This window comes from Schistocerca gregaria, chromosome 3 (assembly GCF_023897955.1).
Source record: "Schistocerca gregaria isolate iqSchGreg1 chromosome 3, iqSchGreg1.2, whole genome shotgun sequence".
Classification (NCBI taxonomy): Eukaryota; Metazoa; Arthropoda; class Insecta; order Orthoptera; family Acrididae; genus Schistocerca; species Schistocerca gregaria.
Window position 1 is genome coordinate 314,030,024 of NC_064922.1, and position 21,042 is coordinate 314,051,065.

The 21,042-nt window shown below is 44.1% G+C and overlaps 59 non-coding genes across 59 annotated transcripts; 39 read left to right on the forward strand and 20 right to left on the reverse strand.

Annotated features, from left to right (window-relative positions):
• Positions 1 to 2,760: 2,760 nt before the first annotated feature.
• Positions 2,761 to 2,832, reverse strand: Trnaa-cgc (transfer RNA alanine (anticodon CGC)). The gene has a single exon. It is a non-coding gene; the product is annotated as a tRNA-Ala (tRNA).
• A 118-nt stretch (positions 2,833 to 2,950) lies between these two features.
• On the forward strand, positions 2,951 to 3,022 carry Trnaw-cca (transfer RNA tryptophan (anticodon CCA)). The gene has a single exon. It is a non-coding gene; the product is annotated as a tRNA-Trp (tRNA).
• A 317-nt stretch (positions 3,023 to 3,339) lies between these two features.
• Trnac-gca (transfer RNA cysteine (anticodon GCA)) lies at positions 3,340 to 3,411 on the forward strand. Its single transcript has one exon. It is a non-coding gene; the product is annotated as a tRNA-Cys (tRNA).
• Positions 3,412 to 3,693: 282 nt separating this feature from the next.
• Positions 3,694 to 3,765, reverse strand: Trnaa-cgc (transfer RNA alanine (anticodon CGC)). The gene has a single exon. It is a non-coding gene; the product is annotated as a tRNA-Ala (tRNA).
• A 118-nt stretch (positions 3,766 to 3,883) lies between these two features.
• Trnaw-cca (transfer RNA tryptophan (anticodon CCA)) lies at positions 3,884 to 3,955 on the forward strand. The gene has a single exon. It is a non-coding gene; the product is annotated as a tRNA-Trp (tRNA).
• Positions 3,956 to 4,272: 317 nt separating this feature from the next.
• On the forward strand, positions 4,273 to 4,344 carry Trnac-gca (transfer RNA cysteine (anticodon GCA)). The gene has a single exon. It is a non-coding gene; the product is annotated as a tRNA-Cys (tRNA).
• Positions 4,345 to 4,626: 282 nt separating this feature from the next.
• Trnaa-cgc (transfer RNA alanine (anticodon CGC)) lies at positions 4,627 to 4,698 on the reverse strand. The gene has a single exon. It is a non-coding gene; the product is annotated as a tRNA-Ala (tRNA).
• A 118-nt stretch (positions 4,699 to 4,816) lies between these two features.
• Trnaw-cca (transfer RNA tryptophan (anticodon CCA)) lies at positions 4,817 to 4,888 on the forward strand. The gene has a single exon. It is a non-coding gene; the product is annotated as a tRNA-Trp (tRNA).
• Positions 4,889 to 5,205: 317 nt separating this feature from the next.
• Trnac-gca (transfer RNA cysteine (anticodon GCA)) lies at positions 5,206 to 5,277 on the forward strand. Its single transcript has one exon. It is a non-coding gene; the product is annotated as a tRNA-Cys (tRNA).
• Positions 5,278 to 5,559: 282 nt separating this feature from the next.
• On the reverse strand, positions 5,560 to 5,631 carry Trnaa-cgc (transfer RNA alanine (anticodon CGC)). Its single transcript has one exon. It is a non-coding gene; the product is annotated as a tRNA-Ala (tRNA).
• A 118-nt stretch (positions 5,632 to 5,749) lies between these two features.
• Positions 5,750 to 5,821, forward strand: Trnaw-cca (transfer RNA tryptophan (anticodon CCA)). The gene has a single exon. It is a non-coding gene; the product is annotated as a tRNA-Trp (tRNA).
• A 317-nt stretch (positions 5,822 to 6,138) lies between these two features.
• Trnac-gca (transfer RNA cysteine (anticodon GCA)) lies at positions 6,139 to 6,210 on the forward strand. The gene has a single exon. It is a non-coding gene; the product is annotated as a tRNA-Cys (tRNA).
• A 282-nt stretch (positions 6,211 to 6,492) lies between these two features.
• On the reverse strand, positions 6,493 to 6,564 carry Trnaa-cgc (transfer RNA alanine (anticodon CGC)). Its single transcript has one exon. It is a non-coding gene; the product is annotated as a tRNA-Ala (tRNA).
• Positions 6,565 to 6,682: 118 nt separating this feature from the next.
• On the forward strand, positions 6,683 to 6,754 carry Trnaw-cca (transfer RNA tryptophan (anticodon CCA)). The gene has a single exon. It is a non-coding gene; the product is annotated as a tRNA-Trp (tRNA).
• A 317-nt stretch (positions 6,755 to 7,071) lies between these two features.
• On the forward strand, positions 7,072 to 7,143 carry Trnac-gca (transfer RNA cysteine (anticodon GCA)). The gene has a single exon. It is a non-coding gene; the product is annotated as a tRNA-Cys (tRNA).
• Positions 7,144 to 7,425: 282 nt separating this feature from the next.
• Trnaa-cgc (transfer RNA alanine (anticodon CGC)) lies at positions 7,426 to 7,497 on the reverse strand. The gene has a single exon. It is a non-coding gene; the product is annotated as a tRNA-Ala (tRNA).
• Positions 7,498 to 7,615: 118 nt separating this feature from the next.
• Positions 7,616 to 7,687, forward strand: Trnaw-cca (transfer RNA tryptophan (anticodon CCA)). The gene has a single exon. It is a non-coding gene; the product is annotated as a tRNA-Trp (tRNA).
• Positions 7,688 to 8,004: 317 nt separating this feature from the next.
• Positions 8,005 to 8,076, forward strand: Trnac-gca (transfer RNA cysteine (anticodon GCA)). Its single transcript has one exon. It is a non-coding gene; the product is annotated as a tRNA-Cys (tRNA).
• Positions 8,077 to 8,358: 282 nt separating this feature from the next.
• Positions 8,359 to 8,430, reverse strand: Trnaa-cgc (transfer RNA alanine (anticodon CGC)). Its single transcript has one exon. It is a non-coding gene; the product is annotated as a tRNA-Ala (tRNA).
• A 118-nt stretch (positions 8,431 to 8,548) lies between these two features.
• Trnaw-cca (transfer RNA tryptophan (anticodon CCA)) lies at positions 8,549 to 8,620 on the forward strand. Its single transcript has one exon. It is a non-coding gene; the product is annotated as a tRNA-Trp (tRNA).
• A 317-nt stretch (positions 8,621 to 8,937) lies between these two features.
• On the forward strand, positions 8,938 to 9,009 carry Trnac-gca (transfer RNA cysteine (anticodon GCA)). The gene has a single exon. It is a non-coding gene; the product is annotated as a tRNA-Cys (tRNA).
• Positions 9,010 to 9,291: 282 nt separating this feature from the next.
• Trnaa-cgc (transfer RNA alanine (anticodon CGC)) lies at positions 9,292 to 9,363 on the reverse strand. The gene has a single exon. It is a non-coding gene; the product is annotated as a tRNA-Ala (tRNA).
• A 118-nt stretch (positions 9,364 to 9,481) lies between these two features.
• Positions 9,482 to 9,553, forward strand: Trnaw-cca (transfer RNA tryptophan (anticodon CCA)). Its single transcript has one exon. It is a non-coding gene; the product is annotated as a tRNA-Trp (tRNA).
• A 317-nt stretch (positions 9,554 to 9,870) lies between these two features.
• Positions 9,871 to 9,942, forward strand: Trnac-gca (transfer RNA cysteine (anticodon GCA)). The gene has a single exon. It is a non-coding gene; the product is annotated as a tRNA-Cys (tRNA).
• Positions 9,943 to 10,224: 282 nt separating this feature from the next.
• Trnaa-cgc (transfer RNA alanine (anticodon CGC)) lies at positions 10,225 to 10,296 on the reverse strand. The gene has a single exon. It is a non-coding gene; the product is annotated as a tRNA-Ala (tRNA).
• Positions 10,297 to 10,414: 118 nt separating this feature from the next.
• On the forward strand, positions 10,415 to 10,486 carry Trnaw-cca (transfer RNA tryptophan (anticodon CCA)). The gene has a single exon. It is a non-coding gene; the product is annotated as a tRNA-Trp (tRNA).
• A 317-nt stretch (positions 10,487 to 10,803) lies between these two features.
• Positions 10,804 to 10,875, forward strand: Trnac-gca (transfer RNA cysteine (anticodon GCA)). Its single transcript has one exon. It is a non-coding gene; the product is annotated as a tRNA-Cys (tRNA).
• A 282-nt stretch (positions 10,876 to 11,157) lies between these two features.
• Positions 11,158 to 11,229, reverse strand: Trnaa-cgc (transfer RNA alanine (anticodon CGC)). Its single transcript has one exon. It is a non-coding gene; the product is annotated as a tRNA-Ala (tRNA).
• Positions 11,230 to 11,347: 118 nt separating this feature from the next.
• Trnaw-cca (transfer RNA tryptophan (anticodon CCA)) lies at positions 11,348 to 11,419 on the forward strand. Its single transcript has one exon. It is a non-coding gene; the product is annotated as a tRNA-Trp (tRNA).
• Positions 11,420 to 11,736: 317 nt separating this feature from the next.
• Positions 11,737 to 11,808, forward strand: Trnac-gca (transfer RNA cysteine (anticodon GCA)). Its single transcript has one exon. It is a non-coding gene; the product is annotated as a tRNA-Cys (tRNA).
• A 282-nt stretch (positions 11,809 to 12,090) lies between these two features.
• Positions 12,091 to 12,162, reverse strand: Trnaa-cgc (transfer RNA alanine (anticodon CGC)). The gene has a single exon. It is a non-coding gene; the product is annotated as a tRNA-Ala (tRNA).
• A 118-nt stretch (positions 12,163 to 12,280) lies between these two features.
• On the forward strand, positions 12,281 to 12,352 carry Trnaw-cca (transfer RNA tryptophan (anticodon CCA)). Its single transcript has one exon. It is a non-coding gene; the product is annotated as a tRNA-Trp (tRNA).
• Positions 12,353 to 12,669: 317 nt separating this feature from the next.
• On the forward strand, positions 12,670 to 12,741 carry Trnac-gca (transfer RNA cysteine (anticodon GCA)). Its single transcript has one exon. It is a non-coding gene; the product is annotated as a tRNA-Cys (tRNA).
• Positions 12,742 to 13,023: 282 nt separating this feature from the next.
• Trnaa-cgc (transfer RNA alanine (anticodon CGC)) lies at positions 13,024 to 13,095 on the reverse strand. The gene has a single exon. It is a non-coding gene; the product is annotated as a tRNA-Ala (tRNA).
• Positions 13,096 to 13,213: 118 nt separating this feature from the next.
• Trnaw-cca (transfer RNA tryptophan (anticodon CCA)) lies at positions 13,214 to 13,285 on the forward strand. The gene has a single exon. It is a non-coding gene; the product is annotated as a tRNA-Trp (tRNA).
• A 317-nt stretch (positions 13,286 to 13,602) lies between these two features.
• On the forward strand, positions 13,603 to 13,674 carry Trnac-gca (transfer RNA cysteine (anticodon GCA)). Its single transcript has one exon. It is a non-coding gene; the product is annotated as a tRNA-Cys (tRNA).
• Positions 13,675 to 13,956: 282 nt separating this feature from the next.
• Positions 13,957 to 14,028, reverse strand: Trnaa-cgc (transfer RNA alanine (anticodon CGC)). Its single transcript has one exon. It is a non-coding gene; the product is annotated as a tRNA-Ala (tRNA).
• A 118-nt stretch (positions 14,029 to 14,146) lies between these two features.
• Positions 14,147 to 14,218, forward strand: Trnaw-cca (transfer RNA tryptophan (anticodon CCA)). The gene has a single exon. It is a non-coding gene; the product is annotated as a tRNA-Trp (tRNA).
• A 317-nt stretch (positions 14,219 to 14,535) lies between these two features.
• Trnac-gca (transfer RNA cysteine (anticodon GCA)) lies at positions 14,536 to 14,607 on the forward strand. Its single transcript has one exon. It is a non-coding gene; the product is annotated as a tRNA-Cys (tRNA).
• A 282-nt stretch (positions 14,608 to 14,889) lies between these two features.
• Positions 14,890 to 14,961, reverse strand: Trnaa-cgc (transfer RNA alanine (anticodon CGC)). Its single transcript has one exon. It is a non-coding gene; the product is annotated as a tRNA-Ala (tRNA).
• Positions 14,962 to 15,079: 118 nt separating this feature from the next.
• Trnaw-cca (transfer RNA tryptophan (anticodon CCA)) lies at positions 15,080 to 15,151 on the forward strand. The gene has a single exon. It is a non-coding gene; the product is annotated as a tRNA-Trp (tRNA).
• A 317-nt stretch (positions 15,152 to 15,468) lies between these two features.
• On the forward strand, positions 15,469 to 15,540 carry Trnac-gca (transfer RNA cysteine (anticodon GCA)). The gene has a single exon. It is a non-coding gene; the product is annotated as a tRNA-Cys (tRNA).
• Positions 15,541 to 15,822: 282 nt separating this feature from the next.
• On the reverse strand, positions 15,823 to 15,894 carry Trnaa-cgc (transfer RNA alanine (anticodon CGC)). Its single transcript has one exon. It is a non-coding gene; the product is annotated as a tRNA-Ala (tRNA).
• A 118-nt stretch (positions 15,895 to 16,012) lies between these two features.
• On the forward strand, positions 16,013 to 16,084 carry Trnaw-cca (transfer RNA tryptophan (anticodon CCA)). The gene has a single exon. It is a non-coding gene; the product is annotated as a tRNA-Trp (tRNA).
• Positions 16,085 to 16,401: 317 nt separating this feature from the next.
• On the forward strand, positions 16,402 to 16,473 carry Trnac-gca (transfer RNA cysteine (anticodon GCA)). Its single transcript has one exon. It is a non-coding gene; the product is annotated as a tRNA-Cys (tRNA).
• Positions 16,474 to 16,755: 282 nt separating this feature from the next.
• Trnaa-cgc (transfer RNA alanine (anticodon CGC)) lies at positions 16,756 to 16,827 on the reverse strand. The gene has a single exon. It is a non-coding gene; the product is annotated as a tRNA-Ala (tRNA).
• A 118-nt stretch (positions 16,828 to 16,945) lies between these two features.
• Positions 16,946 to 17,017, forward strand: Trnaw-cca (transfer RNA tryptophan (anticodon CCA)). Its single transcript has one exon. It is a non-coding gene; the product is annotated as a tRNA-Trp (tRNA).
• A 317-nt stretch (positions 17,018 to 17,334) lies between these two features.
• Trnac-gca (transfer RNA cysteine (anticodon GCA)) lies at positions 17,335 to 17,406 on the forward strand. The gene has a single exon. It is a non-coding gene; the product is annotated as a tRNA-Cys (tRNA).
• A 282-nt stretch (positions 17,407 to 17,688) lies between these two features.
• Positions 17,689 to 17,760, reverse strand: Trnaa-cgc (transfer RNA alanine (anticodon CGC)). The gene has a single exon. It is a non-coding gene; the product is annotated as a tRNA-Ala (tRNA).
• Positions 17,761 to 17,878: 118 nt separating this feature from the next.
• Trnaw-cca (transfer RNA tryptophan (anticodon CCA)) lies at positions 17,879 to 17,950 on the forward strand. Its single transcript has one exon. It is a non-coding gene; the product is annotated as a tRNA-Trp (tRNA).
• A 317-nt stretch (positions 17,951 to 18,267) lies between these two features.
• On the forward strand, positions 18,268 to 18,339 carry Trnac-gca (transfer RNA cysteine (anticodon GCA)). Its single transcript has one exon. It is a non-coding gene; the product is annotated as a tRNA-Cys (tRNA).
• Positions 18,340 to 18,621: 282 nt separating this feature from the next.
• Positions 18,622 to 18,693, reverse strand: Trnaa-cgc (transfer RNA alanine (anticodon CGC)). Its single transcript has one exon. It is a non-coding gene; the product is annotated as a tRNA-Ala (tRNA).
• A 118-nt stretch (positions 18,694 to 18,811) lies between these two features.
• Positions 18,812 to 18,883, forward strand: Trnaw-cca (transfer RNA tryptophan (anticodon CCA)). The gene has a single exon. It is a non-coding gene; the product is annotated as a tRNA-Trp (tRNA).
• Positions 18,884 to 19,200: 317 nt separating this feature from the next.
• On the forward strand, positions 19,201 to 19,272 carry Trnac-gca (transfer RNA cysteine (anticodon GCA)). Its single transcript has one exon. It is a non-coding gene; the product is annotated as a tRNA-Cys (tRNA).
• A 282-nt stretch (positions 19,273 to 19,554) lies between these two features.
• Positions 19,555 to 19,626, reverse strand: Trnaa-cgc (transfer RNA alanine (anticodon CGC)). Its single transcript has one exon. It is a non-coding gene; the product is annotated as a tRNA-Ala (tRNA).
• Positions 19,627 to 19,744: 118 nt separating this feature from the next.
• On the forward strand, positions 19,745 to 19,816 carry Trnaw-cca (transfer RNA tryptophan (anticodon CCA)). Its single transcript has one exon. It is a non-coding gene; the product is annotated as a tRNA-Trp (tRNA).
• A 317-nt stretch (positions 19,817 to 20,133) lies between these two features.
• Positions 20,134 to 20,205, forward strand: Trnac-gca (transfer RNA cysteine (anticodon GCA)). The gene has a single exon. It is a non-coding gene; the product is annotated as a tRNA-Cys (tRNA).
• A 282-nt stretch (positions 20,206 to 20,487) lies between these two features.
• On the reverse strand, positions 20,488 to 20,559 carry Trnaa-cgc (transfer RNA alanine (anticodon CGC)). Its single transcript has one exon. It is a non-coding gene; the product is annotated as a tRNA-Ala (tRNA).
• A 118-nt stretch (positions 20,560 to 20,677) lies between these two features.
• On the forward strand, positions 20,678 to 20,749 carry Trnaw-cca (transfer RNA tryptophan (anticodon CCA)). Its single transcript has one exon. It is a non-coding gene; the product is annotated as a tRNA-Trp (tRNA).
• The last annotated feature ends 293 nt before the right edge of the window (positions 20,750 to 21,042 follow it).

The window sequence follows — 21,042 nt, forward strand, 5'->3', positions numbered from 1 at the left end:
GACAGTTAAAGATCTCAATCAATTGAGACCAATATGTTTGATGAACTCGGATTATAAAATAATTGCCCGTGTACTGAAGGAAAGACTGAGACCTCTAATGGAGAAGATCATAGGTGACCACCAAACCTGTCTCTCGGGGCGGAATATTTTTAAAACTGTTTGTGAATATAGGGATGTCTCTGCAATTTTTGCAACGTCATCCTCACCAGGAGGCCTTGCCTTTATCGACTTCTCAAAGGCTTTTGACAGGGTCAACCACTTATTTTTGTTCAGAACGTTGACCTATGTGGGTTTTAGTCAACATTTTGTGCAAGTTTTAATTAACATTGTTGAAGGCATCCAAACACAAGTGTCTGTAAATGGGCATTTCACTCCACCTATTGAAATTCGCAACGGCGTCCCGCAGGGAAGTCCTTTGTCAATGCTCCTGTATGTTGTTGCACTGGAGCCTTTACTAAGGAGACTCGGTGTCGATCTTGAGGGCATCACGATATCTGGCGTTAACAACGTCACCAATGCATATGCTGATGACGTTGGAGTGGTTATTCGTAGTAACGAAGATTTAGAGAAATTAACTACGAATATTCAGATCTTTTGTGAAGCTACAGGCGCTAGGGTTAACGAGGTGAAGAGTTCGTTTTTAAATCTTAAAGGTCTTCAAGATGTCCGTTTGGAATGGGCACGCTCCGTCGATCGTCACACCGCTCTGGGTGTCACCTTTTACCGATGTCCGCTTCAGACCATGACCTACAATTGGAAGAAAGTACTGGATACAATCAGAGGAGCCACAATACTCAATCAGACCAGACATCTGAACATTAAACAACGAATCAGAATAATTAATTGGTCCATTTTATCAAAAGCTATATATATAGGTCAAATATTGCCAGTTTCGAAACCCATTGCCAAACGTATAATGAGTATCATTTGCCGATTTATATGGACAGGGAATATTTTTAGAGTAGCAGTCGGTACAGTTACGTTACCTTCCGCTGAAGGTGGCCTAGGTTTAACAGATATATGGCGGAAGACTACGGCGTTATATATAAAGAGGACCCTACAAATTATAGAAAAACATCCACATAGTATTACAGCCAGGCTGTATCGACTCCTACAGCCAGAAAATTTACGTCCACCCATAAATATAGGCGGAATTAATTATAAATTGAAATATATTCGCCAGTTCTTTTTAGAGATTAGCTACATGGACAGTATTGTCACGAATCCACAATCAACGAATTGCAGGAAATTAATGGAACTCTTAACAACGAAAGAACATGTCAACAAAATGGAGTGCAGATATCCCGACAAAGACTGGAAAAGAATTTGGAAAAATATTAGTAATCGTGAACTGTCTTCCGACATTCAGGCAACCTGGTACCGAGTTGTTAATAACGTAGTTTCCACTAACGAAAAGTTGCACTCCATTGGTCTTAGTGACACGATTGTGTGCACCCGATGTGACGCAGTTGACACATTGATCCACCGCTTTCTCTGTGGCGGATACGCCGAAATATGGAGGGGACTCCAACGGCGGGTAGCCTTTATAACCAGAACTGTTAGTACTGAGATCAATGTTGAAAAATTACTCTTCCCCGATGGTGTTTTCTTCCCTGTCCAGAAAACCAATGCTGTGTTGTGGTTGTTTGGCAATTATGTACATTACGTTATATCTGAACACGGCAATGACCGTGTTTTAGAATACGAATTATACGAACGAGCAAAATATTATCAGATATGTACGCGCAGGGACCACAAAAAAACTTTTGGTAACATGTTACACATTCTGTTTCAGAGACAAGGGATTGGATAAACATCTTAATAGCCCTCGTCTACGAAAAATGTAGTCACAGGCCAAAGTAGGGGATCGCTGTTGAGGGTGAAGTACGGTGGGGACTTCGTGTGCCCCAGGGCCGCTACGGTAGCCGTGAAGGCCTCGGACAGAACCCCGAAACGGCACTGCGGCTTCACACTTACTGCTGGATGAACCCCATATCTCCAGCAACTACTTTCATCTATGATGATTTTCCAGGATCTCGGTAATATCGGAAGGTGGTTTCGTTGCACACAATGCAGTGGAAGCTTCTTGCACGTGTTCCTCAGTTACAATCTTTCTATTTTTGTTTAATTTTTTTCAGTATGAAGCAAGAGTGACAATTTATTAATTCCCAAAAAGCCTTAATTTTTCAATTTTCAGTTCTACGGAGGAAAAGCCTCACATGGCGAAGAAGCCAAACATCATTTCATTTCCCTAACTGTCACAGTTAATTTGAAAAAAAATCAGTCGATATAGCATAGAAGCTCGCCGAAGAAGGCATAAAAGGAGAGCGAATGGATGGGCTGTGTGGGGAGAAGGGAGGCCCAAAAAAAAAAAAAAAAAAAAAAAAAAAAAAAAAAAAAAAAAAAAAAAAAAAAAAAAAGTCGTAGAGCATTCGACTGCAGATCGAGAGGTCCCCGGTTCAATCCCGGGTGCCCCCTTCATTTTTCAGTATCTTGAAAAAACAAATAACGATTGTCGCATTTAGTTGCAAATACATGTTTGAAATGATTGAGATGCACTCCGCACGCCATACCGAAGGCTTTGGAGCAACATTTCAATGGGGGGATCGCAGGCCAGGGTCTTGCAGGTCATCGTCCTCCCGCTATGGCGTCGAACTGTAAGAAATCCACTTGCTTGGGGAAGAATCTTGTACGCTGAATTTGATAGAATATGGTGCTAGGCAAAAGTTTTCATATACTGCTGCACGGAGAAACAAAAATTGGAGGAGCTGGGATTTGAACCCAGGACTTTCTGCATGCGAAGCAGACACTCTACCACTGAGTTACACCCCCGCCACAGCAAGTACATCTGGGAAGAGTCTCTCGTGGATCCTACTGTCATTATTTCTTAGGTTTGAACGGTACAGTAAGTGTTCGAGGAACCTATTCATGATAAGAGCTTAGCAGCGTCGACTCCGTGGCGCAACGGTAGCGCGTCTGACTCCAGATCAGAAGGTTGCGTGTTCAAATCACGTCGGGGTCACAGTGAAATTTTCGTTTACGGAAGCCATGGACGAGTATGTCAATTTAATCAGATACCAAACGATTACAGAGAACGGACGAACAGAACCTGCTTGAAAAAAGCTACTAGTGAATTTTCGCATTCTGACATTAAGGTGAAGGCGCCGACTCGAACTTTCTCCAGGCGCGAAGTGTCTAATATTTTTGTTATTTATATCGTTTAACGCTAATATATAACTGAGAGATAATGATTACGCAATATTTTGCTCGATTAGACGTCTTTAGCCAGACAGAGTATAATAATTTTCCTTAAGTTATGGGGATAGAAAGTTTGTGAAAGGGGGTATAGCTCAGTCGTAGAGCATTCGACTGCAGATCGAGAGGTCCCCGGTTCAATCCCGGGTGCCCCCTTCATTTTTCAGTATCTTGAAAAAACAAATAACGATTGTCGCATTTAGTTGCAAATACATGTTTGAAATGATTGAGATGCACTCCGCACGCCATACCGAAGGCTTTGGAGCAACATTTCAATGGGGGGATCGCAGGCCAGGGTCTTGCAGGTCATCGTCCTCCCGCTATGGCGTCGAACTGTAAGAAATCCACTTGCTTGGGGAAGAATCTTGTACGCTGAATTTGATAGAATATGGTGCTAGGCAAAAGTTTTCATATACTGCTGCACGGAGAAACAAAAATTGGAGGAGCTGGGATTTGAACCCAGGACTTTCTGCATGCGAAGCAGACACTCTACCACTGAGTTACACCCCCGCCAGAGCAAGTACATCTGGGAAGAGTCTCTCGTGGATCCTACTGTCATTATTTCTTAGGTTTGAACGGTACAGTAAGTGTTCGAGGAACCTATTCATGATAAGAGCTTAGCAGCGCCGACTCCGTGGCGCAACGGTAGCGCGTCTGACTCCAGATCAGAAGGTTGCGTGTTCAAATCACGTCGGGGTCACAGTGAAATTTTCGTTTACGGAAGCCATGGACGAGTATGTCAATTTAATCAGATACCAAACGATTACAGAGAACGGACGAACAGAACCTGCTTGAAAAAAGCTACTAGTGAATTTTCGCATTCTGACATTAAGGTGAAGGCGCCGACTCGCACTTTCTCCAGGCGCGAAGTGTCTAATATTTTTGTTATTTATATCGTTTAACGCTAATATATAACTGAGAGATAATGATTACGCAATATTTTGCTCGATTAGACGTCTTTAGCCAGACAGAGTATAATAATTTTCCTTAAGTTATGGGGATAGAAAGTTTGTGAAAGGGGGTATAGCTCAGTCGTAGAGCATTCGACTGCAGGTCGAGAGGTCCCCGGTTCAATCCCGGGTGGCCCCTTCATTTTTCAGTATCTTGAAAAAACAAATAACGATTGTCGCATTTAGTTGCAAATACATGTTTGAAATGATTGAGATGCACTCCGCACGCCATACCGAAGGCTTTGGAGCAACATTTCAAAGGGGGGATCGCAGGCCAGGGTCTTGCAGGTCATCGTCCTCCCGCTATGGCGTCGAACTGTAAGAAATCCACTTGCTTGGGGAAGAATCTTGTACGCTGAATTTGATAGAATATGGTGCTAGGCAAAAGTTTTCATATACTGCTGCACGGAGAAACAAAAATTGGAGGAGCTGGGATTTGAACCCAGGACTTTCTGCATGCGAAGCAGACACTCTACCACTGAGTTACACCCCCGCCAGAGCAAGTACATCTGGGAAGAGTCTCTCGTGGATCCTACTGTCATTATTTCTTAGGTTTGAACGGTACAGTAAGTGTTCGAGGAACCTATTCATGATAAGAGCTTAGCAGCGTCGACTCCGTGGCGCAACGGTAGCGCGTCTGACTCCAGATCAGAAGGTTGCGTGTTCAAATCACGTCGGGCTCACAGTGAAATTTTCGTTTACGGAAGCCATGGACGAGTATGTCAATTTAATCAGATACCAAACGATTACAGAGAACGGACGAACAGAACCTGCTTGAAAAAAGCTACTAGTGAATTTTCGCATTCTGACATTAAGGTGAAGGCGCCGACTCGCACTTTCTCCAGGCGCGAAGTGTCTAATATTTTTGTTATTTATATCGTTTAACGCTAATATATAACTGAGAGATAATGATTACGCAATATTTTGCTCGATTAGACGTCTTTAGCCAGACAGAGTATAATAATTTTCCTTAAGTTATGGGGATAGAAAGTTTGTGAAAGGGGGCATAGCTCAGTCGTAGAGCATTCGACTGCAGATCGAGAGGTCCCCGGTTCAATCCCGGGTGCCCCCTTCATTTTTCAGTATCTTGAAAAAACAAATAACGATTGTCGCATTTAGTTGCAAATACATGTTTGAAATGATTGAGATGCACTCCGCACGCCATACCGAAGGCTTTGGAGCAACATTTCAATGGGGGGATCGCAGGCCAGGGTCTTGCAGGTCATCGTCCTCCCGCTATGGCGTCGAACTGTAAGAAATCCACTTGCTTGGGGAAGAATCTTGTACGCTGAATTTGATAGAATATGGTGCTAGGCAAAAGTTTTCATATACTGCTGCACGGAGAAACAAAAATTGGAGGAGCTGGGATTTGAACCCAGGACTTTCTGCATGCGAAGCAGACACTCTACCACTGAGTTACACCCCCGCCAGAGCAAGTACATCTGGGAAGAGTCTCTCGTGGATCCTACTGTCATTATTTCTTAGGTTTGAACGGTACAGTAAGTGTTCGAGGAACCTATTCATGATAAGAGCTTAGCAGCGTCGACTCCGTGGCGCAACGGTAGCGCGTCTGACGCCAGATCAGAAGGTTGCGTGTTCAAATCACGTTGGGGTCACAGTGAAATTTTCGTTTACGGAAGCCATGGACGAGTATGTCAATTTAATCAGATACCAAACGATTACAGAGAACGGACGAACAGAACCTGCTTGAAAAAAGCTACTAGTGAATTTTCGCATTCTGACATTAAGGTGAAGGCGCCGACTTGCACTTTCTCCAGGCGCGAAGTGTCTAATATTTTTGTTATTTATATCGTTTAACGCTAATATATAACTGAGAGATAATGATTACGCAATATTTTGCTCGATTAGACGTCTTTAGCCAGACAGAGTATAATAATTTTCCTTAAGTTATGGGGATAGAAAGTTTGTGAAAGGGGGTATAGCTCAGTCGTAGAGCATTCGACTGCAGATCGAGAGGTCCCCGGTTCAATCCCGGGTGCCCCCTTCATTTTTCAGTATCTTGAAAAAACAAATAACGATTGTCGCATTTAGTTGCAAATACATGTTTGAAATGATTGAGATGCACTCCGCACGCCATACCGAAGGCTTTGGAGCAACATTTCAATGGGGGGATCGCAGGCCAGGGTCTTGCAGGTCATCGTCCTCCCGCTATGGCGTCGAACTGTAAGAAATCCACTTGCTTGGGGAAGAATCTTGTACGCTGAATTTGATAGAATATGGTGCTAGGCAAAAGTTTTCATATACTGCTGCACGGAGAAACAAAAATTGGAGGAGCTGGGATTTGAACCCAGGACTTTCTGCATGCGAAGCAGACACTCTACCACTGAGTTACACCCCCGCCAGAGCAAGTACATCTGGGAAGAGTCTCTCGTGGATCCTACTGTCATTATTTCTTAGGTTTGAACGGTACAGTAAGTGTTCGAGGAACCTATTCATGATAAGAGCTTAGCAGCGTCGACTCCGTGGCGCAACGGTAGCGCGTCTGACTCCAGATCAGAAGGTTGCGTGTTCAAATCACGTCGGGGTCACAGTGAAATTTTCGTTTACGGAAGCCATGGACGAGTATGTCAATTTAATCAGATACCAAACGATTACAGAGAACGGACGAACAGAACCTGCTTGAAAAAAGCTACTAGTGAATTTTCGCATTCTGACATTAAGGTGAAGGCGCCGACTCGAACTTTCTCCAGGCGCGAAGTGTCTAATATTTTTGTTATTTATATCGTTTAACGCTAATATATAACTGAGAGATAATGATTACGCAATATTTTGCTCGATTAGACGTCTTTAGCCAGACAGAGTATAATAATTTTCCTTAAGTTATGGGGATAGAAAGTTTGTGAAAGGGGGTATAGCTCAGTCGTAGAGCATTCGACTGCAGATCGAGAGGTCCCCGGTTCAATCCCGGGTGCCCCCTTCATTTTTCAGTATCTTGAAAAAACAAATAACGATTGTCGCATTTAGTTGCAAATACATGTTTGAAATGATTGAGATGCACTCCGCACGCCATACCGAAGGCTTTGGAGCAACATTTCAATGGGGGGATCGCAGGCCAGGGTCTTGCAGGTCATCGTCCTCCCGCTATGGCGTCGAACTGTAAGAAATCCACTTGCTTGGGGAAGAATCTTGTACGCTGAATTTGATAGAATATGGTGCTAGGCAAAAGTTTTCATATACTGCTGCACGGAGAAACAAAAATTGGAGGAGCTGGGATTTGAACCCAGGACTTTCTGCATGCGAAGCAGACACTCTACCACTGAGTTACACCCCCGCCAGAGCAAGTACATCTGGGAAGAGTCTCTCGTGGATCCTACTGTCATTATTTCTTAGGTTTGAACGGTACAGTAAGTGTTCGAGGAACCTATTCATGATAAGAGCTTAGCAGCGCCGACTCCGTGGCGCAACGGTAGCGCGTCTGACGCCAGATCAGAAGGTTGCGTGTTCAAATCACGTCGGGGTCACAGTGAAATTTTCGTTTACGGAAGCCATGGACGAGTATGTCAATTTAATCAGATACCAAACGATTACAGAGAACGGACGAACAGAACCTGCTTGAAAAAAGCTACTAGTGAATTTTCGCATTCTGACATTAAGGTGAAGGCGCCGACTCGCACTTTCTCCAGGCGCGAAGTGTCTAATATTTTTGTTATTTATATCGTTTAACGCTAATATATAACTGAGAGATAATGATTACGCAATATTTTGCTCGATTAGACGTCTTTAGCCAGACAGAGTATAATAATTTTCCTTAAGTTATGGGGATAGAAAGTTTGTGAAAGGGGGTATAGCTCAGTCGTAGAGCATTCGACTGCAGGTCGAGAGGTCCCCGGTTCAATCCCGGGTGCCCCCTTCATTTTTCAGTATCTTGAAAAAACAAATAACGATTGTCGCATTTAGTTGCAAATACATGTTTGAAATGATTGAGATGCACTCCGCATGCCATACCGAAGGCTTTGGAGCAACATTTCAATGGGGGGATCGCAGGCCAGGGTCTTGCAGGTCATCGTCCTCCCGCTATGGCGTCGAACTGTAAGAAATCCACTTGCTTGGGGAAGAATCTTGTACGCTGAATTTGATAGAATATGGTGCTAGGCAAAAGTTTTCATATACTGCTGCACGGAGAAACAAAAATTGGAGGAGCTGGGATTTGAACCCAGGACTTTCTGCATGCGAAGCAGACACTCTACCACTGAGTTACACCCCCGCCAGAGCAAGTACATCTGGGAAGAGTCTCTCGTGGATCCTACTGTCATTATTTCTTAGGTTTGAACGGTACAGTAAGTGTTCGAGGAACCTATTCATGATAAGAGCTTAGCAGCGTCGACTCCGTGGCGCAACGGTAGCGCGTCTGACTCCAGATCAGAAGGTTGCGTGTTCAAATCACGTTGGGGTCACAGTGAAATTTTCGTTTACGGAAGCCATGGACGAGTATGTCAATTTAATCAGATACCAAACGATTACAGAGAACGGACGAACAGAACCTGCTTGAAAAAAGCTACTAGTGAATTTTCGCATTCTGACATTAAGGTGAAGGCGCCGACTTGCACTTTCTCCAGGCGCGAAGTGTCTAATATTTTTGTTATTTATATCGTTTAACGCTAATATATAACTGAGAGATAATGATTACGCAATATTTTGCTCGATTAGACGTCTTTAGCCAGACAGAGTATAATAATTTTCCTTAAGTTATGGGGATAGAAAGTTTGTGAAAGGGGGTATAGCTCAGTCGTAGAGCATTCGACTGCAGATCGAGAGGTCCCCGGTTCAATCCCGGGTGCCCCCTTCATTTTTCAGTATCTTGAAAAAACAAATAACGATTGTCGCATTTAGTTGCAAATACATGTTTGAAATGATTGAGATGCACTCCGCACGCCATACCGAAGGCTTTGGAGCAACATTTCAATGGGGGGATCGCAGGCCAGGGTCTTGCAGGTCATCGTCCTCCCGCTATGGCGTCGAACTGTAAGAAATCCACTTGCTTGGGGAAGAATCTTGTACGCTGAATTTGATAGAATATGGTGCTAGGCAAAAGTTTTCATATACTGCTGCACGGAGAAACAAAAATTGGAGGAGCTGGGATTTGAACCCAGGACTTTCTGCATGCGAAGCAGACACTCTACCACTGAGTTACACCCCCGCCAGAGCAAGTACATCTGGGAAGAGTCTCTCGTGGATCCTACTGTCATTATTTCTTAGGTTTGAACGGTACAGTAAGTGTTCGAGGAACCTATTCATGATAAGAGCTTAGCAGCGTCGACTCCGTGGCGCAACGGTAGCGCGTCTGACTCCAGATCAGAAGGTTGCGTGTTCAAATCACGTCGGGGTCACAGTGAAATTTTCGTTTACGGAAGCCATGGACGAGTATGTCAATTTAATCAGATACCAAACGATTACAGAGAACGGACGAACAGAACCTGCTTGAAAAAAGCTACTAGTGAATTTTCGCATTCTGACATTAAGGTGAAGGCGCCGACTCGAACTTTCTCCAGGCGCGAAGTGTCTAATATTTTTGTTATTTATATCGTTTAACGCTAATATATAACTGAGAGATAATGATTACGCAATATTTTGCTCGATTAGACGTCTTTAGCCAGACAGAGTATAATAATTTTCCTTAAGTTATGGGGATAGAAAGTTTGTGAAAGGGGGTATAGCTCAGTCGTAGAGCATTCGACTGCAGGTCGAGAGGTCCCCGGTTCAATCCCGGGTGCCCCTTTCATTTTTCAGTATCTTGAAAAAACAAATAACGATTGTCGCATTTAGTTGCAAATACATGTTTGAAATGATTGAGATGCACTCCGCATGCCATACCGAAGGCTTTGGAGCAACATTTCAATGGGGGGATCGCAGGCCAGGGTCTTGCAGGTCATCGTCCTCCCGCTATGGCGTCGAACTGTAAGAAATCCACTTGCTTGGGGAAGAATCTTGTACGCTGAATTTGATAGAATATGGTGCTAGGCAAAAGTTTTCATATACTGCTGCACGGAGAAACAAAAATTGGAGGAGCTGGGATTTGAACCCAGGACTTTCTGCATGCGAAGCAGACACTCTACCACTGAGTTACACCCCCGCCAGAGCAAGTACATCTGGGAAGAGTCTCTCGTGGATCCTACTGTCATTATTTCTTAGGTTTGAACGGTACAGTAAGTGTTCGAGGAACCTATTCATGATAAGAGCTTAGCAGCGTCGACTCCGTGGCGCAACGGTAGCGCGTCTGACTCCAGATCAGAAGGTTGCGTGTTCAAATCACGTCGGGGTCACAGTGAAATTTTCGTTTACGGAAGCCATGGACGAGTATGTCAATTTAATCAGATACCAAACGATTACAGAGAACGGACGAACAGAACCTGCTTCAAAAAAGCTACTAGTGAATTTTCGCATTCTGACATTAAGGTGAAGGCGCCGACTCGCACTTTCTCCAGGCGCGAAGTGTCTAATATTTTTGTTATTTATATCGTTTAACGCTAATATATAACTGAGAGATAATGATTACGCAATATTTTGCTCGATTAGACGTCTTTAGCCAGACAGAGTATAATAATTTTCCTTAAGTTATGGGGATAGAAAGTTTGTGAAAGGGGGTATAGCTCAGTCGTAGAGCATTCGACTGCAGATCGAGAGGTCCCCGGTTCAATCCCGGGTGCCCCCTTCATTTTTCAGTATCTTGAAAAAACAAATAACGATTGTCGCATTTAGTTGCAAATACATGTTTGAAATGATTGAGATGCACTCCGCACGCCATACCGAAGGCTTTGGAGCAACATTTCAATGGGGGGATCGCAGGCCAGGGTCTTGCAGGTCATCGTCCTCCCGCTATGGCGTCGAACTGTAAGAAATCCACTTGCTTGGGGAAGAATCTTGTACGCTGAATTTGATAGAATATGGTGCTAGGCAAAAGTTTTCATATACTGCTGCACGGAGAAACAAAAATTGGAGGAGCTGGGATTTGAACCCAGAACTTTCTGCATGCGAAGCAGACACTCTACCACTGAGTTACACCCCCGCCAGAGCAAGTACATCTGGGAAGAGTCTCTCGTGGATCCTACTGTCATTATTTCTTAGGTTTGAACGGTACAGTAAGTGTTCGAGGAACCTATTCATGATAAGAGCTTAGCAGCGTCGACTCCGTGGCGCAACGGTAGCGCGTCTGACTCCAGATCAGAAGGTTGCGTGTTCAAATCACGTCGGGGTCACAGTGAAATTTTCGTTTACGGAAGCCATGGACGAGTATGTCAATTTAATCAGATACCAAACGTTTACAGAGAACGGACGAACAGAACCTGCTTGAAAAAAGCTACTAGTGAATTTTCGCATTCTGACATTAAGGTGAAGGCGCCGACTCGAACTTTCTCCAGGCGCGAAGTGTCTAATATTTTTGTTATTTATATCGTTTAACGCTAATATATAACTGAGAGATAATGATTACGCAATATTTTGCTCGATTAGACGTCTTTAGCCAGACAGAGTATAATAATTTTCCTTAAGATATGGGGATAGAAAGTTTGTGAAAGGGGGTATAGCTCAGTCGTAGAGCATTCGACTGCAGATCGAGAGGTCCCCGGTTCAATCCCAGGTGCCCCCTTCATTTTTCAGTATCTTGAAAAAACAAATAACGATTGTCGCATTTAGTTGCAAATACATGTTTGAAATGATTGAGATGCACTCCGCACGCCATACCGAAGGCTTTGGAGCAACATTTCAATGGGGGGATCGCAGGCCAGGGTCTTGCAGGTCATCGTCCTCCCGCTATGGCGTCGAACTGTAAGAAATCCACTTGCTTGGGGAAGAATCTTGTACGCTGAATTTGATAGAATATGGTGCTAGGCAAAAGTTTTCATATACTGCTGCACGGAGAAACAAAAATTGGAGGAGCTGGGATTTGAACCCAGGACTTTCTGCATGCGAAGCAGACACTCTACCACTGAGTTACACACCCGCCAGAGCAAGTACATCTGGGAAGAGTCTCTCGTGGATCCTACTGTCATTATTTCTTAGGTTTGAACGGTACAGTAAGTGTTCGAGGAACCTATTCATGATACGAGCTTAGCAGCGTCGACTCCGTGGCGCAACGGTAGCGCGTCTGACTCCAGATCAGAAGGTTGCGTGTTCAAATCACGTCGGGGTCACAGTGAAATTTTCGTTTACGGAAGCCATGGACGAGTATGTCAATTTAATCAGATACCAAACGATTACAGAGAACGGACGAACAGAACCTGCTTCAAAAAAGCTACTAGTGAATTTTCGCATTCTGACATTAAGGTGAAGGCGCCGACTCGCACTTTCTCCAGGCGCGAAGTGTCTAATATTTTTGTTATTTATATCGTTTAACGCTAATATATAACTGAGAGATAATGATTACGCAATATTTTGCTCGATTAGACGTCTTTAGCCAGACAGAGTATAATAATTTTCCTTAAGTTATGGGGATAGAAAGTTTGTGAAAGGGGGTATAGCTCAGTCGTAGAGCATTCGACTGCAGGTCGAGAGGTCCCCGGTTCAATCCCGGGTGGCCCCTTCATTTTTCAGTATCTTGAAAAAACAAATAACGATTGTCGCATTTAGTTGCAAATACATGTTTGAAATGATTGAGATGCACTCCGCACGCCATACCGAAGGCTTTGGAGCAACATTTCAAAGGGGGGATCGCAGGCCAGGGTCTTGCAGGTCATCGTCCTCCCGCTATGGCGTCGAACTGTAAGAAATCCACTTGCTTGGGGAAGAATCTTGTACGCTGAATTTGATAGAATATGGTGCTAGGCAAAAGTTTTCATATACTGCTGCACGGAGAAACAAAAATTGGAGGAGCTGGGATTTGAACCCAGGACTTTCTGCATGCGAAGCAGACACTCTACCACTGAGTTACACCCCCGCCAGAGCAAGTACATCTGGGAAGAGTCTCTCGTGGATCCTACTGTCATTATTTCTTAGGTTTGAACGGTACAGTAAGTGTTCGAGGAACCTATTCATGATAAGAGCTTAGCAGCGTCGACTCCGTGGCGCAACGGTAGCGCGTCTGACTCCAGATCAGAAGGTTGCGTGTTCAAATCACGTCGGGGTCACAGTGAAATTTTCGTTTACGGAAGCCATGGACGTGTATGTCAATTTAATCAGATACCAAACGATTACAGAGAACGGACGAACAGAACCTGCTTGAAAAAAGCTACTAGTGAATTTTCGCATTCTGACATTAAGGTGAAGGCGCCGACTCGCACTTTCTCCAGGCGCGAAGTGTCTAATATTTTTGTTATTTATATCGTTTAACGCTAATATATAACTGAGAGATAATGATTACGCAATATTTTGCTCGATTAGACGTCTTTAGCCAGACAGAGTATAATAATTTTCCTTAAGTTATGGGGTTAGAAAGTTTGTGAAAGGGGGTATAGCTCAGTTGTAGAGCATTCGACTGCAGATCGAGAGGTCCCCGGTTCAATCCCGGGTGCCCCCTTCATTTTTCAGTATCTTGAAAAAACAAATAACGATTGTCGCATTTAGTTCCAAATACATGTTTGAAATGATTGAGATGCACTCCGCACGCCATACCGAAGGCTTTGGAGCAACATTTCAATGGGGGGATCGCAGGCCAGGGTCTTGCAGGTCATCGTCCTCCCGCTATGGCGTCGAACTGTAAGAAATCCACTTGCTTGGGGAAGAATCTTGTACGCTGAATTTGATAGAATATGGTGCTAGGCAAAAGTTTTCATATACTGCTGCACGGAGAAACAAAAATTGGAGGAGCAGGGATTTGAACCCAGGACTTTCTGCATGCGAAGCAGACACTCTACCACTGAGTTACACCCCCGTCAGAGCAAGTACATCTGGGAAGAGTCTCTCGTGGATCCTACTGTCATTATTTCTTAGGTTTGAACGGTACAGTAAGTGTTCGAGGAACCTATTCATGATAAGAGCTTAGCAGCGTCGACTCCGTGGCGCAACGGTAGCGCGTCTGACTCCAGATCAGAAGGTTGCGTGTTCAAATCACGTCGGGGTCACAGTGAAATTTTCGTTTACGGAAGCCATGGACGAGTATGTCAATTTAATCAGATACCAAACGATTACAGAGAACGGACAAACAGAACCTGCTTGAAAAAAGCTACTAGTGAATTTTCGCATTCTGACATTAAGGTGAAGGCGCCGACTCGCACTTTCTCCAGGCGCGAAGTGTCTAATATTTTTGTTATTTATATCGTTTAACGCTAATATATAACTGAGAGATAATGATTACGCAATATTTTGCTCGATTAGACGTCTTTAGCCAGACAGAGTATAATAATTTTCCTTAAGATATGGGGATAGAAAGTTTGTGAAAGGGGGTATAGCTCAGTCGTAGAGCATTCGACTGCAGATCGAGAGGTCCCCGGTTCAATCCCGGGTGCCCCCTTCATTTTTCAGTATCTTGAAAAAACAAATAATGATTGTCGCATTTAGTTGCAAATACATGTTTGAAATGATTGAGATGCACTCCGCACGCCATACCGAAGGCTTTGGAGCAACATTTCAATGGGGGGATCGCAGGCCAGGGTCTTGCAGGTCATCGTCCTCCCGCTATGGCGTCGAACTGTAAGAAATCCACTTGCTTGGGGAAGAATCTTGTACGCTGAATTTGATAGAATATGGTGCTAGGCAAAAGTTTTCATATACTGCTGCACGGAGAAACAAAAATTGGAGGAGCTGGGATTTGAACCCAGGACTTTCTGCATGCGAAGCAGACACTCTACCACTGAGTTACACCCCCGCCAGAGCAAGTACATCTGGGAAGAGTCTCTCGTGGATCCTACTGTCATTATTTCTTAGGTTTGAACGGTACAGTAAGTGTTCGAGGAACCTATTCATGATAAGAGCTTAGCAGCGCCGACTCCGTGGCGCAACGGTAGCGCGTCTGACTCCAGATCAGAAGGTTGCGTGTTCAAATCACGTCGGGGTCACAGTGAAATTTTCGTTTACGGAAGCCATGGACGAGTATGTCAATTTAATCAGATACCAAACAATTACAGAGAACGGACGAACAGAACCTGCTTGAAAAAAGCTACTAGTGAATTTTCGCATTCTGACATTAAGGTGAAGGCGCCGACTCGCACTTTCTCCAGGCGCGAAGTGTCTAATATTTTTGTTATTTATATCGTTTAACGCTAATATATAACTGAGAGATAATGATTACGCAATATTTTGCTCGATTAGACGTCTTTAGCCAGACAGAGTATAATAATTTTCCTTAAGTTATGGGGATAGAAAGTTTGTGAAAGGGGGTATAGCTCAGTCGTAGAGCATTCGACTGCAGATCGAGAGGTCCCCGGTTCAATCCCGGATGCCCCCTTCATTTTTCAGTATCTTGAAAAAACAAATAACGATTGTCGCATTTAGTTGCAAATACATGTTTGAAATGATTGAGATGCACTCCGCACGCCATACCGAAGGCTTTGGAGCAACATTTCAATGGGGGGATCGCAGGCCAGGGTCTTGCAGGTCATCGTCCTCCCGCTATGGCGTCGAACTGTAAGAAATCCACTTGCTTGGGGAAGAATCTTGTACGCTGAATTTGATAGAATATGGTGCTAGGCAAAAGTTTTCATATACTGCTGCACGGAGAAACAAAGATTGGAGGAGCTGGGATTTGAACCCAGGACTTTCTGCATGCGAAGCAGACACTCTACCACTGAGTTACACACCCGCCAGAGCAAGTACATCTGGGAAGAGTCTCTCGTGGATCCTACTGTCATTATTTCTTAGGTTTGAACGGTACAGTAAGTGTTCGAGGAACCTATTCATGATAAGAGCTTAGCAGCGTCGACTCCGTGGCGCAACGGTAGCGCGTCTGACTCCAGATCAGAAGGTTGCGTGTTCAAATCACGTCGGGCTCACAGTGAAATTTTCGTTTACGGAAGCCATGGACGAGTATGTCAATTTAATCAGATACCAAACGATTACAGAGAACGGACGAACAGAACCTGCTTGAAAAAAGCTACTAGTGAATTTTCGCATTCTGACATTAAGGTGAAGGCGCCGACTCGCACTTCCTCCAGGCGCGAAGTGTCTAATATTTTTGTTATTTATATCGTTTAACGCTAATATATAACTGAGAGATAATGATTACGCAATATTTTGCTCGATTAGACGTCTTTAGCCAGACAGAGTATAATAATTTTCCTTAAGTTATGGGGATAGAAAGTTTGTGAAAGGGGGTATAGCTCAGTCGTAGAGCATTCGACTGCAGATCGAGAGGTCCCCGGTTCAATCCCGGGTGCCCCCTTCATTTTTCAGTATCTTGAAAAAACAAATAACGATTGTCGCATTTAGTTGCAAATACATGTTTGAAATGATTGAGATGCACTCCGCACGCCATACCGAAGGCTTTGGAGCAACATTTCAATGGGGGGATCGCAGGCCAGGGTCTTGCAGGTCATCGTCCTCCCGCTATGGCGTCGAACTGTAAGAAATCCACTTGCTTGGGGAAGAATCTTGTACGCTGAATTTGATAGAATATGGTGCTAGGCAAAAGTTTTCATATACTGCTGCACGGAGAAACAAAAATTGGAGGAGCTGGGATTTGAACCCAGGACTTTCTGCATGCGAAGCAGACACTCTACCACTGAGTTACACCCCCGCCAGAGCAAGTACATCTGGGAAGAGTCTCTCGTGGATCCTACTGTCATTATTTCTTAGGTTTGAACGGTACAGTAAGTGTTCGAGGAACCTATTCATGATAAGAGCTTAGCAGCGTCGACTCCATGGCGCAACGGTAGCGCGTCTGACTCCAGATCGGAAGGTTGCGTGTTCAAATCACGTCGGGGTCACAGTGAAATTTTCGTTTACGGAAGCCATGGACGAGTATGTCAATTTAATCAGATACCAAACGATTACAGAGAACGGACGAACAGAACCTGCTTGAAAAAAGCTACTAGTGAATTTTCGCATTCTGACATTAAGGTGAAGGCGCCGACTCGCACTTTCTCCAGGCGCGAAGTGTCTAATATTTTTGTTATTTATATCGTTTAACGCTAATATATAACTGAGAGATAATGATTACGCAATATTTTGCTCGATTAGACGTCTTTAGCCAGACAGAGCATAATAATTTTCCTTAAGTTATGGGGATAGAAAGTTTGTGAAAGGGGGTATAGCTCAGTCGTAGAGCATTCGACTGCAGATCGAGAGGTCCCCGGTTCAATCCCGGGTGCCCCCTTCATTTTTCAGTATCTTGAAAAAACAAATAACGATTGTCGCATTTAGTTGCAAATACATGTTTGAAATGATTGAGATGCACTCCGCACGCCATACCGAAGGCTTTGGAGCAACATTTCAATGGGGGGATCGCAGGCCAGGGTCTTGCAGGTCATCGTCCTCCCGCTATGGCGTCGAACTGTAAGAAATCCACTTGCTTGGGGAAGAATCTTGTACGCTGAATTTGATAGAATATGGTGCTAGGCAAAAGTTTTCATATACTGCTGCACGGAGAAACAAAAATTGGAGGAGCTGGGATTTGAACCCAGGACTTTCTGCATGCGAAGCAGACACTCTACCACTGAGTTACACCCCCGCCAGAGCAAGTACGTCTGGGAAGAGTCTCTCGTGGATCCTACTGTCATTATTTCTTAGGTTTGAACGGTACAGTAAGTGTTCGAGGAACCTATTCATGATAAGAGCTTAGCAGCGTCGACTCCGTGGCGCAACGGTAGCGCGTCTGACTCCAGATCAGAAGGTTGCGTGTTCAAATCACGTCGGGGTCACAGTGAAATTTTCGTTTACGGAAGCCATGGACGAGTATGTCAATTTAATCAGATACCAAACGATTACAGAGAACGGACGAACAGAACCTGCTTGAAAAAAGCTACTAGTGAATTTTCGCATTCTGACATTAAGGTGAAGGCGCCGACTCGCACTTTCTCCAGGCGCGAAGTGTCTAATATTTTTGTTATTTATATCGTTTAACGCTAATATATAACTGAGAGATAATGATTACGCAATATTTTGCTCGATTAGACGTCTTTAGCCAGACAGAGTATAATAATTTTCCTTAAGTTATGGGGATAGAAAGTTTGTGAAAGGGGGTATAGCTCAGTCGTAGAGCATTCGACTGCAGATCGAGAGGTCCCCGGTTCAATCCCGGGTGCCCCCTTCATTTTTCAGTATCTTGAAAAAACAAATAACGATTGTCGCATTTAGTTGCAAATACATGTTTGAAATGATTGAGATGCACTCCGCACGCCATACCGAAGGCTTTGGAGCAACATTTCAATGGGGGGATCGCAGGCCAGGGTCTTGCAGGTCATCGTCCTCCCGCTATGGCGTCGAACTGTAAGAAATCCACTTGCTTGGGGAAGAATCTTGTACGCTGAATTTGATAGAATATGGTGCTAGGCAAAAGTTTTCATATACTGCTGCACGGAGAAACAAAAATTGGAGGAGCTGGGATTTGAACCCAGGACTTTCTGCATGCGAAGCAGACACTCTACCACTGAGTTACACCCCCGCCAGAGCAAGTACATCTGGGAAGAGTCTCTCGTGGATCCTACTGTCATTATTTCTTAGGTTTGAACGGTACAGTAAGTGTTCGAGGAACCTATTCATGATAAGAGCTTAGCAGCGTCGACTCCGTGGCGCAACGGTAGCGCGTCTGACTCCAGATCAGAAGGTTGCGTGTTCAAATCACGTCGGGGTCACAGTGAAATTTTCGTTTACGGAAGCCATGGACGAGTATGTCAATTTAATCAGATACCAAACGATTACAGAGAACGGACGAACAGAACCTGCTTAAAAAAAGCTACTAGGGAATTTTCGCATTCTGACATTAAGGTGAAGGCGCCGACTCGCACTTTCTCCAGGCGCGAAGTGTCTAATATTTTTGTTATTTATATCGTTTAACGCTAATATATAACTGAGAGATAATGATTACGCAATATTTTGCTCGATTAGACGTCTTTAGCCAGACAGAGTATAATAATTTTCCTTAAGTTATGGGGATAGAAAGTTTGTGAAAGGGGGTATAGCTCAGTCGTAGAGCATTCGACTGCAGATCGAGAGGTCCCCGGTTCAATCCCGGGTGCCCCCTTCATTTTTCAGTATCTTGAAAAAACAAATAACGATTGTCGCATTTAGTTGCAAATACATGTTTGAAATGATTGAGATGCACTCCGCACGCCATACCGAAGGCTTTGGAGCAACATTTCAATGGGGGGATCGCAGGCCAGGGTCTTGCAGGTCATCGTCCTCCCGCTATGGCGTCGAACTGTAAGAAATCCACTTGCTTGGGGAAGAATCTTGTACGCTGAATTTGATAGAATATGGTGCTAGGCTAAAGTTTTCATATACTGCTGCACGGAGAAACAAAAATTGGAGGAGCTGGGATTTGAACCCAGGACTTTCTGCATGCGAAGCAGACACTCTACCACTGAGTTACACCCCCGCCAGAGCAAGTACATCTGGGAAGAGTCTCTCGTGGATCCTACTGTCATTATTTCTTAGGTTTGAACGGTACAGTAAGTGTTCGAGGAACCTATTCATGATAAGAGCTTAGCAGCGCCGACTCCGTGGCGCAACGGTAGCGCGTCTGACTCCAGATCAGAAGGTTGCGTGTTCAAATCACGTCGGGGTCACAGTGAAATTTTCGTTTACGGAAGCCATGGACGAGTATGTCAATTTAATCAGATACCAAACGATTACAGAGAACGGACGAACAGAACCTGCTTGAAAAAAGCTACTAGTGAATTTTCGCATTCTGACATTAAGGTGAAGGCGCCGACTCGCACTTTCTCCAGGCGCGAAGTGTCTAATATTTTTGTTATTTATATCGTTTAACGCTAATATATAACTGAGAGATAATGATTACGCAATATTTTGCTCGATTAGACGTCTTTAGCCAGACAGAGTATAATAATTTTCCTTAAGTTATGGGGATAGAAAGTTTGTGAAAGGGGGTATAGCTCAGTCGTAGAGCATTCGACTGCAGATCGAGAGGTCCCCGGTTCAATCCCGGGTGCCCCCTTCATTTTTCAGTATCTTGAAAAAACAAATAACGATTGTCGCATTTAGTTGCAAATACATGTTTGAAATGATTGAGATGCACTCCGCACGCCATACCGAAGGCTTTGGAGCAACATTTCAATGGGGGGATCGCAGGCCAGGGTCTTGCAGGTCATCGTCCTCCCGCTATGGCGTCGAACTGTAAGAAATCCACTTGCTTGGGGAAGAATCTTGTACGCTGAATTTGATAGAATATGGTGCTAGGCAAAAGTTTTCATATACTGCTGCACGGAGAAACAAAGATTGGAGGAGCTGGGATTTGAACCCAGGACTTTCTGCATGCGAAGCAGACACTCTACCACTGAGTTACACCCCCACCAGAGCAAGTACATCTGGGAAGAGTCTCTCGTGGATCCTACTGTCATTATTTCTTAGGTTTGAACGGTACAGTAAGTGTTCGAGGAACCTATTCATGATAAGAGCTTAGCAGCGTCGACTCCGTGGCGCAACGGTAGCGCGTCTGACTCCAGATCAGAAGGTTGCGTGTTCAAATCACGTCGGGGTCACAGTGAAATTTTCGTTTACGGAAGCCATGGACGAGTATGTCAATTTAATCAGATACCAAACGATTACAGAGAACGGACGAACAGAACCTGCTTGAAAATAGCTACTAGTGAATTTTCGCGTTCTGACATTAAGGTGAAGGCGCCGACTCGCACTTTCTCCAGGCGCGAAGTGTCTAATATTTTTGTTATTTATATCGTTTAACGCTAATATATAACTGAGAGATAATGATTACGCAATATTTTGCTCGATTAGACGTCTTTAGCCAGACAGAGTATAATAATTTTCCTTAAGT